Raw genomic sequence first — 13,247 nt, 5'->3', positions numbered from 1 at the left:
GCTATTCTTTGAAAAGGACATTTGATATCAGAGTTCTGGTCAGGCTTTTAATATTTATAGAAGAAGATTGTTGGCCTATAGCCTAGAAGAGTTCTTCTTCTTCTTCTTCTTCTTCTTCTTCTTCTTATTCTTATTATTATTATTATTATTATTTTGTCTTTCAAAGCTTGGACTGGCAGGGGATTTCCAAGTATTAATTAATTAATTCCACGCTTCTTTGGCAAAGTGCTTTGAAAGGAATGGCATGTCCTGAATGACCCTCATGTGTACTTTATGCAAGTGATCATTAAACTTGAACAATTGTCTCACCTGGTTTCTTAGGGCATTAAATGAAGATAACAAAAATTATAAGCTAGTCTATTAACACAAAGGCAATATTAATCTACTATACACATAAGGAAAATGGTGTAAAATGCCTTCTGGATCCTATATTCTAAGATAACTGAAACATATTTGCTGCTGATAGTTGAGTAAGAGTTATGAAATGACCAAGGCTTTACTTTTTGCCATCATTTACAAAATAGTTAAACATGCAAAATGAAGAGTCTTTGTATCAGGTTCTTACTCACCATATAGCAAAGTACAAACAGTCACTAGCACTCCCACTATTCGGTAGAAAAAAATGGTTCATCTTCTTGATACAGATAAATGTAGGAAGGGTTATTATATGATTATAAAATATTTAAGCATCTAGGAGAAATATTAATAAAAGTAGGATTTACACTCAACTCTCTTTGGTTTCCTAGACAATTCAGGATTTCACAAATGAGGGAATTGCCCAGAAAAGACCCATTCCTCTCATGAATGTGTGCATTTAAGTCTCTTAAGGATGTTCTGTGTCTCCTGCAGCATATATTCACATACCCTCCCCCTGCTTAAGCTTGTGCTCACACTAAGACATACAGACGTGCATAGAAAGGAGTACACTCACAGAAATAAATACAGAGAAATGTGCTCACAGAAACATCCAGGACTATATACAAAGAAATACACACAGGTACACAAACAGGAACATCTGACTCAGTGCACACATAGAGATACCATGCACAGAGATATTAACTCTCAAATAGGTATACAGAAACAAATCCAGAGAAATAGCTGCATAAATACAAACACACAGCAGCATCTACCTACAATGATTATCCTGTGTTTTTAGTCACTGGAAAAAGCAAGACTAATACTAAGTTAAAGCATAAACAGAGGCCTGGACAGATGCCTCCACAACTAAGAGTTCTTTTGAGGGGATCCAAGCCTAGTCCCTAGCACCCACATCAGAGGGCTTACAATGCCTAACATTGCAGCTCCAAGGTATCCAACATCCTCTCCTGGCTTCCATGAACACCTGAATCCCCCTGATAATTAAAAATAAAATAAATGCTATAAAATAAACAAATAAATGAAGTATTATGGCACAAAGAGTGATGTTTGAGAAGCAAGAACTGTAGCAAGTTCCCTTCTTGAGCAGTCCTATCCTTGTTTCTGTGTTTATGACTAGAGGGATTCAGGGAGCCAATGCCAGCAGATATGCAAGACACATCCATACCCACCAGACTGCAACTTCCCTTGTGTTTCAGTAGCCTCACACTCATTCACACTCAGTCCACTTTCTTGAAAATGCTAGCTTTTTTATTTTAATTTTTTTTATTGAAGAAACTGAACTTTTGAGTTCCCTCTCAAAGGCTCAGATCATTCTTAGGATGAATAAAGTCACGCACACCCAAGATAATATTCTGTGCAATAGGTTGGAGACCTTCATATTAGTGAGGACAGGCTTAATGTAGCCTGTAAAGAGACAGCTTGTGTGTGGTAACTTTAAAACTCTATAAAAATCTTGAAAGATTTGGTGGTTGGTGGTGTAGCTCAGTGGTAAGGCTATTGCTTAGTATTCATGAGGACCTGGATTTCATACTGTGAATTCAATGTGAAAGAAAGAATTGTGTAAATTTTGGAAGTCTGAATATTATGTGCTAAATTGCAACTGAGAAGACTGATACTTCTGCATGTTATTCTCAGTGTCAGTCGGTTAATGAGAATTATAATCACTACCATTGTTAATAGATGGTGGTTATAATACAGAGTAAATGCACACCGAGCACCTACTGGGTTACAGTCTTATAACCAACGATGAGGATCTTTGTTTTGTCAGCTCCATTTTACATGTTGCAGGTCCTGTAATTTTGCCTAGATCACCCTGTTAATAAGAGCTAATTTTCTTCCTACTACTCTAGTTTTTCATTGTTGAGTAGCTTAGAAGATAAGAAAATTACTCATTCTTGGAGCATAACCATGTACCTGTATTTCCTGTTACTCAAATCAAGAGTAAGGTAAATATTCAGAGATGATTATTCTTGTGCTATCGCTTATTTTGGAAGGCCTATAGGATGAGTTAAGGTTATTCTTACATAACCAAAAGAAAATTCTGCTATTCTCATTTCCCAGGTGGGATATGGGTACCCACATCTAACTTAGTTATAAAGCCAATTACACAAACAAGGTCTGCAAACACAAATTAATGGCCATAGCTAAGCCTTCTTTTTTTTTCTTACAGAAATATTACAGGGGCCTGAATCACAGCTAAAATGGATTGCCTTTGTGTGTACCCTGTAGGAGGGAGGTAGTGTATGGAACCATTGTTGGCTCAACTTCATGATGAGAAACCTGGACACCAATGAGGCTTAGTTTGATTGGATTCTGGAACTTACTGCACTCAGCTGGGTGTAGTCCAGCAACTGGGTGGCACTGGCAGAGGGAGGCCTGATTCTGCAACAATTACTGGTCAATTGCAAGTGATTATAATGGCACTGTGTCTAAAACAATATGGAGAAAAATGCTGGTTAGGAAATATGAAACAGAAAAAGGGAGGTGGGAGTGTCAGAGTTATGAGAGTTATTGAAAATTTGAGTTGTGACTCTTGGTCATTTTTCAAAAAGAAGTATCTATAGTGCATCTGTAATCATGTTGTCCTTCATCGGGAGAGCTCTGCACAATGGCTTCTACATAGTCACTCCTAGTGAAGATGTTGTACAGGGAAGAGTAGGGATGATACAAAATGCTACATCTCATCACCTAAGTGACCAAGTTATACAGAATGCCAGAGATGGACAGTGTTCAGCATACATTTTAAGAAGCTCATGAATAAATATTCAGTAGACTTGGCCAATAGTTTTCTTTTTCTAATATTTGTCCATAGTAGAGTTATTACTTTGGCTATGTGCTCTATTGCTTGTGAGTTATATGGCCATAGAAGTTTCCAAGTATCTATGTAATATAGACACCAAGAAACTATAAACTAAGCCCAAATGGCTTCATCCCCAGAAAATATGTTTTTTAAGGTAGGATTTTCTCCTCTGCACTCTCTCCATGGCTTTCCTAGAAAATCAGTTGGATGAATCTGGATCAGTACACTCCTTGCAGGGTGTCAATTGGCTGCTACCAGCTCTTGTGATGGTTTCCCCTCCTGTGAAAAATTGTGACATGTTCATTCTTGGCAGTTGCAATCTCAGATGTTAAATCACTTTCCTCAGATTTCCAGAGTTCTGACACATATAATGGACTCAGTAGGGGATTTGCAATACTTCTTTTTCAGTATTTATGAAGCAGTGCACACCCCATAGCTTCTGGGCCTTTTACAGATCACTGCCATAAATTTCCCATGACTATCACTTCCTATCTCTTAAATATACACCTTTATGAAATGCTATGGCAATGAAGGAGGTATTGTTGACTTTGCCTTTTGTTATTGATTCCTAGTAAGTCTTTAGTCTCACCTGTTAAATATGTAGTAACTAATGGGATTTAAATCCAGATTGAGCTTCATTCCTATGCATTTTTCATTTCTGTAAACTGTGTCCTGTGGTTCTTTCAATCATACAAGCCTTCACACACTAAACCAAAGGTCACATCAATAACTGATTCCTACATGCCAGTACCTAAAGCTGCCAGGACAGTCTTGATTTTAGCACTCTTTGCCTGTCTGTGGTAAATTTTCTCATATCTAGTTTTTTAAAGTCTCTCCTTCTCTCTTGCTGTTTCTGAATCCAGATATCACTGTTGTGGAAATTGGATTATATAACAAGATTTTAGAACTTGCCTATTAAAATTTAGCCTTATTTGGGGACTTTATGTTTTTGGTTAGAAATGTAAATGATTGAAATTGTGTCTTCTATTTTGAGAAGCATGGGGTTTCTGAGTTTTTGTCTGTGCTTTGCAATTTTATGTATATGACATGATGCTAGGCACATGAGGATAAGTATCTGAAGGTGTATTAGGGCTCAGTGTAAGGTTTCCTGGCACCAGGAACTCCTGTGTTCCTGTCATTCTCTTTTTCCCTTTTGTTGAAAAGAGATTCTTTTCTCATCCAAAATATTCTGATTATAATTTCCCCTCCCTCCACTCCACCCAGTTCCTCTCCTCCCCTCCAGATCTACTCCATTTCTGTTTCACATTAGAAAAGAAATGACTTCTAAGAGATACCAACTACACATGACAAAGTAAAATATAATAAGGTAAAACAAAACCCATCACATTAAGGTTGAAACCAGACAACCCAACAGAAGGGAAAGAGTCCCAAGGGCAGGCACATGAATCAGATACCCACACATTCTCACATTCAGGAGTCACATAAAAAGGCTAAGCTAAAAGCTAAATAGATACACAGAGGACCTGGTGCAGACCTCTGCAGACCCTGTGCTTGCTGCTTTGGTCTCCAAGAGCTCATGGGATCAGTACTTAGTTGATTCAGAGGGTGCTGTTCTCCTGGTGTTCTCCATCCCCTCTGGCTCTTACACTCTTTTTGCCTCCTCTTCTACAGGATTCCCTGAACTCTAAGGGGAGTGATTTGATGTAGACCTTCCAGTTAGACTCTTTCTCTGAGTAATGTCCAACTGTGGCTCTCTGTATTTGTTCCCATCTGCTGCCTGAGGAAGCTTCTCTGATGATGACTGAATAAGGCACCTTAGGTCAAAGGTTTTGTGGATGGATTAATATTTATGTGTCTTTTTTGGTAGCTTCCTGAGTACCTTCCCTCACCAAAGACACTAGAACATAGGGGTGAAGGCTCCATGCAGGCACCAGCTCTGTTTCTCTATATTCAATGTGTTGTGTGGGTGTTATCTTCAGCAATGGGGCCCTGCTGTCAGTTTTCAGAGAGTGACCCATTGTCTTAGCATCAGCCTGGGTTGTTTAGGGATTTCCATGTGATCTCCTTGGCCAACAACTCAATTGAATGCAACCCATTTCACTCCTGGAAATCTCTTTTGGTGACAAGAAATAGCCAGTGAGATTTCATATCCTCTATTATTAGGAGACCTCATTAGGATCACCTTCATATATTTTAGGAAGTTTCCACTACACTAGGTTTCCATATCATCCCTTTGAATTCCTTCAATTCCAGCTGACTCTCTCCACATTCTCCTCCTCTACCTTATCTGCCTCCTACTCCCCATCTGATTCTCCTGTTCCCATCCCCCTACACCCAGTTCACACATAACACCTATTTGTGCCTTCCAAGGAGATCTCTATATCCCCCAGACTCTTCCTCTATACCTCTTCTCTCTGTGTCTACAGAATGTAGCTTGATTATCATTTATATAATGTCAAATATCCACATGTAAGTGAATACACACCTTCCGTACTTTTCTGGGTCTGAGTTCCTGGCATTCTTTACAGCCACCCAGAAGCAGTTCAGTGTTGCTTTCCTAATACTCATGAAATTTATGGAGAAATGTAAAGGTTTTAGGATTTCAGACAAATCTTGGGGCCAGGTTTTCCTTACCTACATTTAGCTATTTTGCTGAGAGCTCTTTGTCTTTTTGACATTGTCTTTTTTTCATTTTTTTTTTTCTGAAATAAGAATGGGAAAAATATAAAAACAGTAGCTCAGATTCTTACCCAAGTAACTGGTAGAAGCTGGGAGTTATATCCTTGGCCCTGTTTTTGTTTTGTTTTGTTTTTTATTTTGTTTTAAATTTTGAGACAAGAGATCAATAAATTGATCAGGGTGGCCTTGAGTTTGAAACATAGCCAAGGCTGGTCTCAAACTTGTGATCTTTCCCGCTTCAGTATTCTGAATAGTTGAAATTAGAAATGTGCAACACCATGCTGAGTTGATAATAGGGAAATTAAATAACAGAAAAATTTATATTTGAATGTTAGAATACTAAAGACAAGAGAAGTAAGTATAAACTTAAATTGTAAGGTGATTATTCTCCACTTGCTCTTCCTTTCTAGAAAATTATGTGTGAGTTGATAGACTAGGAAGGTATGATAGTTATAACAATACACAAAGCTTTGTTTAACTTAAGAATTCAGGATGCCTAATGGTTACAGGGAATATAACATCTTGTGCTTTTATTGAGTGGTTGTGATTACTAGATCATTTTTATTTATTTATTTTCTTTTATTAAAAATAGTTTTTCTTTTTTATTTTATCTGAGTGGTCTACACGGCCACCTGGGGCCATGATGAAGTCTGAGTCAGAGCTGCAGTGAGGCTGGGCCACTGCTGTGGATCATGTCTGGGTCTGTGGTCCTATTGCAGCCAGGTTCTTCTGTGTAGATGTCTATGGCCTGTGTTGCCACCAAAGGCTACAGGGATGCCCAAGGTGTGAGCCACCATCTGTGGCCATGATGGTGTACAAGGGCTGTGCCGCCAATAGGTCCATGCTGATCTAAGTGACCTGTGCTGCCAACCAGGACCATGGTGACATCAGCCCCTGAGCTGCTACCAAGGGCCATGTCTGGATCCATGGCCCTACACCAGCCAGGATATGAGTTGTCATCCATCGCCCCTGTTACCACTGAGAGCTGTGCAGATACCTGGGGTCTGGTCAGCTACTTGAGACCATGTTGTTGTCCAGAGGGCCATGCTGCCACCGGGGCCATACTGATCTGGGTGGCCTACACTGCCACCAGGGCCATAGGAACCATGTATGTTGAAATCTGAGGGCCATGCTGAGCCAGAACCACCTTTTGCTGGTGCTGCTCTTCTCTAAACTCTGTAGCAGGAGAGCTGGTCCTGCCCTATCACGGGAGATCTAGTCTCACCCCTCACTACAGACATGGGAGAGCTGGTCCAGATGTCATGGGCATAGAAGAGCTGGTTCCATCCCTTACCTGAAGGGGGCAGTCTCAGCAGTCTGGACTGACCAAATCAGGTACCACCCAGGGCTTTGAGTTGGCCCACCCCATCTATGACCTGCCAGAATTCGAGAAAAGATTGGTCCTGTGGAACCGTAGCCATAGGATCTCCATGACTCAGAGCAACAACAGGATATTCAAGAGGAGTTTCAGTGAGGATCCAGTATTTATGGTGTACCAGAAGCCAGAGGCCTTCAAGCAGACCAACAACTCATTGCAATAAACATTTACAAGTAAAGTCAAATGGACAAAAAAGTATATACTGTGTGACACACTGCAGCTCCCAATGCCACTAAGACAAAAGAAGAGGTATTGGAGAGGCAGAAAAGATAAAGTAGTACAGTGGGTTCTTTTGTTTGTTTTGTTTTGTTTTTAAATAATGTTTTTAAAAATTTTCTTTTGGAAGGATGCTTCAGGGACGAGAAGCTGGCAAATGAGCAGGATTGAGATTCATGATGTGAAATCTTCAAATAATCAATAAAAATGCTGTTACAAATATTTTTCCCACATAGTATATCCTCATTATGGATTTCCCTGCTTCTACTCTTCCCATCCCTCCACACCACCTCTCCCATCTAGATCTGCTCCCTTTCTGTCTCTCATTAGAAAACAAACAGGCTTCTAAGGGGTAATAATAGAATACAGCAAAATAAAATATAACAAGATAAAACAAAAGTCATCACATTGGAGTTTGACAAGACAAACCAAAGAAAAAGAGCCCAAGAAAAGGCACAAGAATCAGAGACCCCTTTGTCTGTACATTCAGGAATCCCAATTAAAAAAAAAAAAACTAAGCTAAAAGCCATAATATGTACACAAAGAACTTGGTATAGACCCATGCAGGCCCTGTGCATGACTCCTCAGTCTCTGTGAGTTCATATGATCTATGATCATGTTGATTTAGAAAGCCTTGTTTTCTTGGTGTCCTCCACCCCCTCTGGTTCTTAGAGTCTTTCTGCCTCCTCTTCCATGAACCCTAAGGGGAGGATTTGGTAGAGACATCCATTTAGGGCTGAGTGTACCAAGGTTTCTCACTCTCTACATAATGTCTGGTGGTGGGGCTCTGTATTTGTTCTCATCTATTACAGGAGGCAGCTTCTCTGGTGATGGCTGAGCAAGGCACTGATCTATGAGTATAGCAGAATGTCAGTAGGAGTCACTTTATTGCTAATTTTTTAAAAGAAAAGTAATAATTGGTTTTACCTTAGTTCCCTGGGATACATAGTTCTTATTATCTATCACCCAAACAGTGTCTGATATGGATTCCATATTGTAGAGTGGGCCTTAACTTAAATCAGATATTGGTTGGTTACTTCCAGAAATATTGTGCCACCATTGTCCTAGCATATCTTGCAAGCAAGGCACAATTGTAGCTGAAAGGTTTTGTGGCTCATTTGGTAATGTGCAGAGTACCTTATACTAGAGATTCTAGAATGTAGGTATTAAGGTTCTATGTAAGAACCAACTTGATGTCTTCAGGTTCAATGACTTGTATAGGTGTTATCTGCAGTGGTAGAGCCTTGCTGTCAGTTTGTGGAGAGTGTAACAGCCTGAGTGGTTTGGAGATTCCCATGGGATACCTTTGGCTAATAACTCAATTAGATGTAATCTAAACACCCAGTACTGGAACCTTTGTTTGGCAACAACAGATGACCATTTGGGACTCTTTCTCCACCAATATTTGATGATTTCATTTATATTGCCTTTATATGAGTAAATATTTTAGGAAGCATCTACTGTATTAGGTTTCTACACTACTGCTCAAATGGACCCTAATTTTAGTTGTTTCACCCCATATTCCCTTCATCATCCCTCTCTTCCCTCACCCTACCCATTTAATCATCCTTTTCAGCCCTTTCCATTCATCTATAACTATCTATTATATTTCTCTTCCCTAATAAGTTCTGTCTGCACACCCTAGTCCTGATTCCATACCTAACCTCCATAGTTCTATGGATTACAGCTAATATCCACACATAAGTGAATTACAGCATATTTGTCTTTCTGGGTCTGGGATACCTCACTCAGGAAAATATTTTTCTAGTTCCAACCATTTACCTCCAAATTTCATTTTTTTTGACAACTTAGAAATATGCCATTTTATAAGTATACTAGTCTTTGTTTATCTAGTCTTCTGTTGAAAGATATTTAGGTTGTTTTCAATTTCTGACTATTTATGAATAGAGCAACAGTGAACATGGTGGAACAAGTGTCTCTAAGGTAGGATGAGGTATCCTTTGGGTATATGCCCAAGAGTGGTATAGCTTGTTCTTGAAGTATATTGATTCCTATATTCTTGAAAAAGTGACATATTGATTTCCATAGTGACTGTACAAATTTCTACTCCAACTAGCGATGGATGAGTGTTCCCCTTTCTCTACATCCTCACCAGCATGAGCTATCACTTGTATTATTGATCTTAGCAATTCTGACAGGTGTAAGATGAAATCTCAAAGTAGGTTTGATATGTATTTTTCTAATGGCTAAGAATGTTGAATATTTCTTTGTTTCTCAGCCATTTGAATTTCCTCTGCTGAGAATTCTATATTTAGATCTATGGCACATTTTTAATTTGGTTATTTGTTTTCTTGATATATAATTTTTTGAATTGTTTATATATTTGGGTATTAGCCCCCTATTAGATATGTAGTTGGCAAAATTTTTTTCATGTTCTGTAGACTGACTCTTTGTCAGAATGTGAGTGTTTCTTTTTGCTCAGAAGCTTTTCAGTTTCATGGTGTCCCCTTTATTAATTGTTGATCTTAGTACCCATGTTAATGGAGTTCTATTCAGAAAGTCTTTTCCTGTGCCAGTGCATTTAAGGCTATTCCCCACTTTCTCATCTATCAGATTTAGTGTATCTGGTTTTATGTTGATTTCCTTGATGCATCTGGAGTTGAGTTTTGTGCAGGGAATTAAGTATGGATCTATTTGCATTCTTCTACATGCAGCTGTCCAGTTTGACCAGTACTATTTGTTGAAGATGCTGTCTTTTTTCCAGTGTGTATTTCTGGCTTCTTCACCAAACATCTGGTATCCATATGTAGATGGATTTATGTTTGGGTCTTCAATTCAACCTTTGATGAATATATCTCTTTTTATTTTTAATTTTATAGCTTTGTAGTACAACTTGAAATTGGAGATTGTGATACCTCCTCCAGTTCTTTTGTTATTTAGGATTGCTTTAGCTGTCCTGTTTTTTTGTTGTTTGTTTTTCTGTTTGTTTCCACATAAAGCTGATAATTTTCCTTTCAAGATCTGTGAAGAATTGTATTGGAATTTTGATGTGGGGTGCACTGACTATGTAGATTACTTTTGATAGGTTGGCCATTTTTTCTATATCAACCTTACCAATCCATGAGCATGGGAGACCTTTCCATTCTCTGATATCTTCTTCAATTTTTTCTTCCACAACTTGAAGTTTTCATAATACCAGTCTTTCACATGCTTGGTTAGAGTTATCCCATGATATTTTACATTATTTGAGGCTATCGTAAAAAGGTGTTGTTTTCCTGATGTTTTTCTTGGTCTGTTTGTCATTTATATATAGGAGGGATACTGATTTTTGTGAGTTAATTCAGTATTCAGCTACTTCTCTGAAAGTATTTATCAGCTGTAGGAGTTTCTCAATGTAATTTTTACTGTCACTTACATATACTATCATATCATCTGAAGATAAAGCATTTTGACTTCTTCCTTTTCAATTTGTATCACCTTGATCTCTTTTAGTTGTATTATTGCTTTAGCTAAGACTTCAAATCTACATTGAATAGATCGATGTAAGACTACATTGAATAGATACAGTTTTTTCCTGATTTTAGTGGAATGGTGTTGAGTTTTTCTCCAATTAAGTTGATGTTGGCTATGGACTTGTTTTAAACTATCTTTATTATGTTGATGTATGTCCCTTGTATCCCTAATCTTCCCTGTACTTTTATCATGAAGGGATGTTGAATTTTTGTGAAAGGGCTTTTCTGCATATAATGATATGATCATGTATTTTTCATCTTCCAGTCTGTTTTTATGGTTCATTATATTTATTGATTTACATTGGTTGAAACATCCCTGCAATTCTGGAATGAAGACTACTTTGATCATGGTGGATAATCTTTTCAATGTGTTTGTTGATTCAGTTGGCAAGTATTCTATTAAGGATTCTTGCATCTGTGTTCATAGGGGAAGTCAGTCCATAATTCTTGTTCTTTGTTGTGTCTTTATGTGGTTTGGGTATAGGGTAACAGTGGCCTCAGAAAATGAGTAGGCAATGTTTTCTCTGTTTCTATTTTGTGGAATAATTTGAGGAGTATTGGTGATAGCTCTTCTTTGAATGTCTGATAGAATTCTGTGCTAAAATCATCTGGCCCTGGTTTTGTTGTTGTTTGGTTGGTTTCGTTTATTTGGAAGATTTTAATGTCTGCTTCTACTTTATTAGGGGTTATAGGTTTGTTTAAATTGCTTATCTAATTTTGACTTAACTTTGGTAGGGGTATATTACAAGAAAATTATCCATTTATTTTAGATTTTTCCAATTTGGTGCAGTACAGGTTTTTTGTTTGTTTGTTTGTTTTGTTTCTTGGGATTTTTTAGATATATTTATTTATTATGTATACAGAAAAGGGCACCAGATCTCATTACAGGTGGTTGTGAGCCACCATGTCGTTGCTGGGAATTGAACTCAGGACCTCTTGAAGAGCAGTCAGTGCTCTTAACCTCTGAGCCATCTCTCCAGCCCACAGTACAGGTTTTTAAAGATTGTCCTATAATTTTCTGGATTTTCTCAGTGTCAGTTGGTATGCCCCTTTGCTCATTTCTAATTTCATTAATGTGGATATCTCTATCCACATTTTTTGCTGACTTTGACAAGGTGTTTATTAATCCTACTGATTTTCTTAAAAAACCAACTCTTTGTTTTATCTATGCTTCAAATTGTTTGTTTCTATTTTATTGATTTCAGGCCTGAGTTTGATTGTTTCTTGCCATTTACATTGTTTGGGTGTGATTTCTTCTTTTTGCTCCAGAGTTTTCAGTTGTCCTCTTAAGTTGCTAGTATGAGATCTCTCCATTTTTTTATGCTTGCATGTAGTGCAATGAATTTGCCCTTTAGAACTTCCTTTATTGTGTACTATGAGTTTGTATATTTTGTGTATTCATTTTATTCAATTATAAAAAGTCTTTAATTTCTGTCCTGACCCATTTTTCCTTCAGTAGTGAGTTGTTCAGTTTCCATGATTTGTAAGTTTTCTGTTGTTTCTGTTGTTGTTGATATCCAGCTTTAATCCATGGTGATCAGATAGGATACAGGGTGTTATCTCCATTTTCTTGAATCTATTGAGACTTTTGCTGTATCTGAGCATGTGGTCAATTTTGGAGAAAATTTCGTGAGGTGCTGCAAAGAAGGTATATTCTTTTGTATTTGGTGAAATGTTTTGTAAATACTTGTTAAGTAATTTGGTTTATAACATCTGTTAGCTCCAGCATTTCTCCATTTAGTTTTTGTCTGCATGACCTGTCTATTTGTGAGAGTGGAGTATTGAAGTCACCCACTACCATGGTGTGAGGATCATTTTGAGATTTAATATATCATAGTGTTTCTTTTACAAACTTGGGTGTCCTTGTGTTTCATATATGGATCTTAAGAATTGTAATGTTCTCTGAGTCAGTTTTTTCCTTTGATGAGTATATAGTGTCCTTCTCTATTTCGTTTGACTGGTTTTGGTTTGGTCTATTTTGTCAGATATTAAAATGGCTCCACTAGCTTGCTTCTTAGGTTCATTTGCTTGGAACATCTTCTTCCACCCTTTTACCCTGAGATGATGTTTATTCTTGATGTTAAGGTGTGTTACCTGGATGCAAAAGGGAGGATGGATCCTTTTTTCACATCCATTCTGTTAGTCTGGGTCTTTTTATTGAGGAATTGAGACAATTGATGTTGAGAAATATCAATGAGCAGTGTTTGTTGATCCTGTTATTTTGTTGCTGGGGTGTGTGTGTGTGTGTGTGTGTGTGTGTGTGTGTGTGTCCGTCCTCCCCTTTAATTTGCTGGGCTGTGATTATTTATTCTCTGTGTTTTCTTGCATGTAGTTAAGCTCTTTCAATTGGAGTTTTCCTTCT

This window comes from Onychomys torridus, chromosome 2, assembly GCF_903995425.1.
Source record: "Onychomys torridus chromosome 2, mOncTor1.1, whole genome shotgun sequence".
Classification (NCBI taxonomy): Eukaryota; Metazoa; Chordata; class Mammalia; order Rodentia; family Cricetidae; genus Onychomys; species Onychomys torridus.
This window is presented reverse-complemented; position numbering follows the sequence as displayed.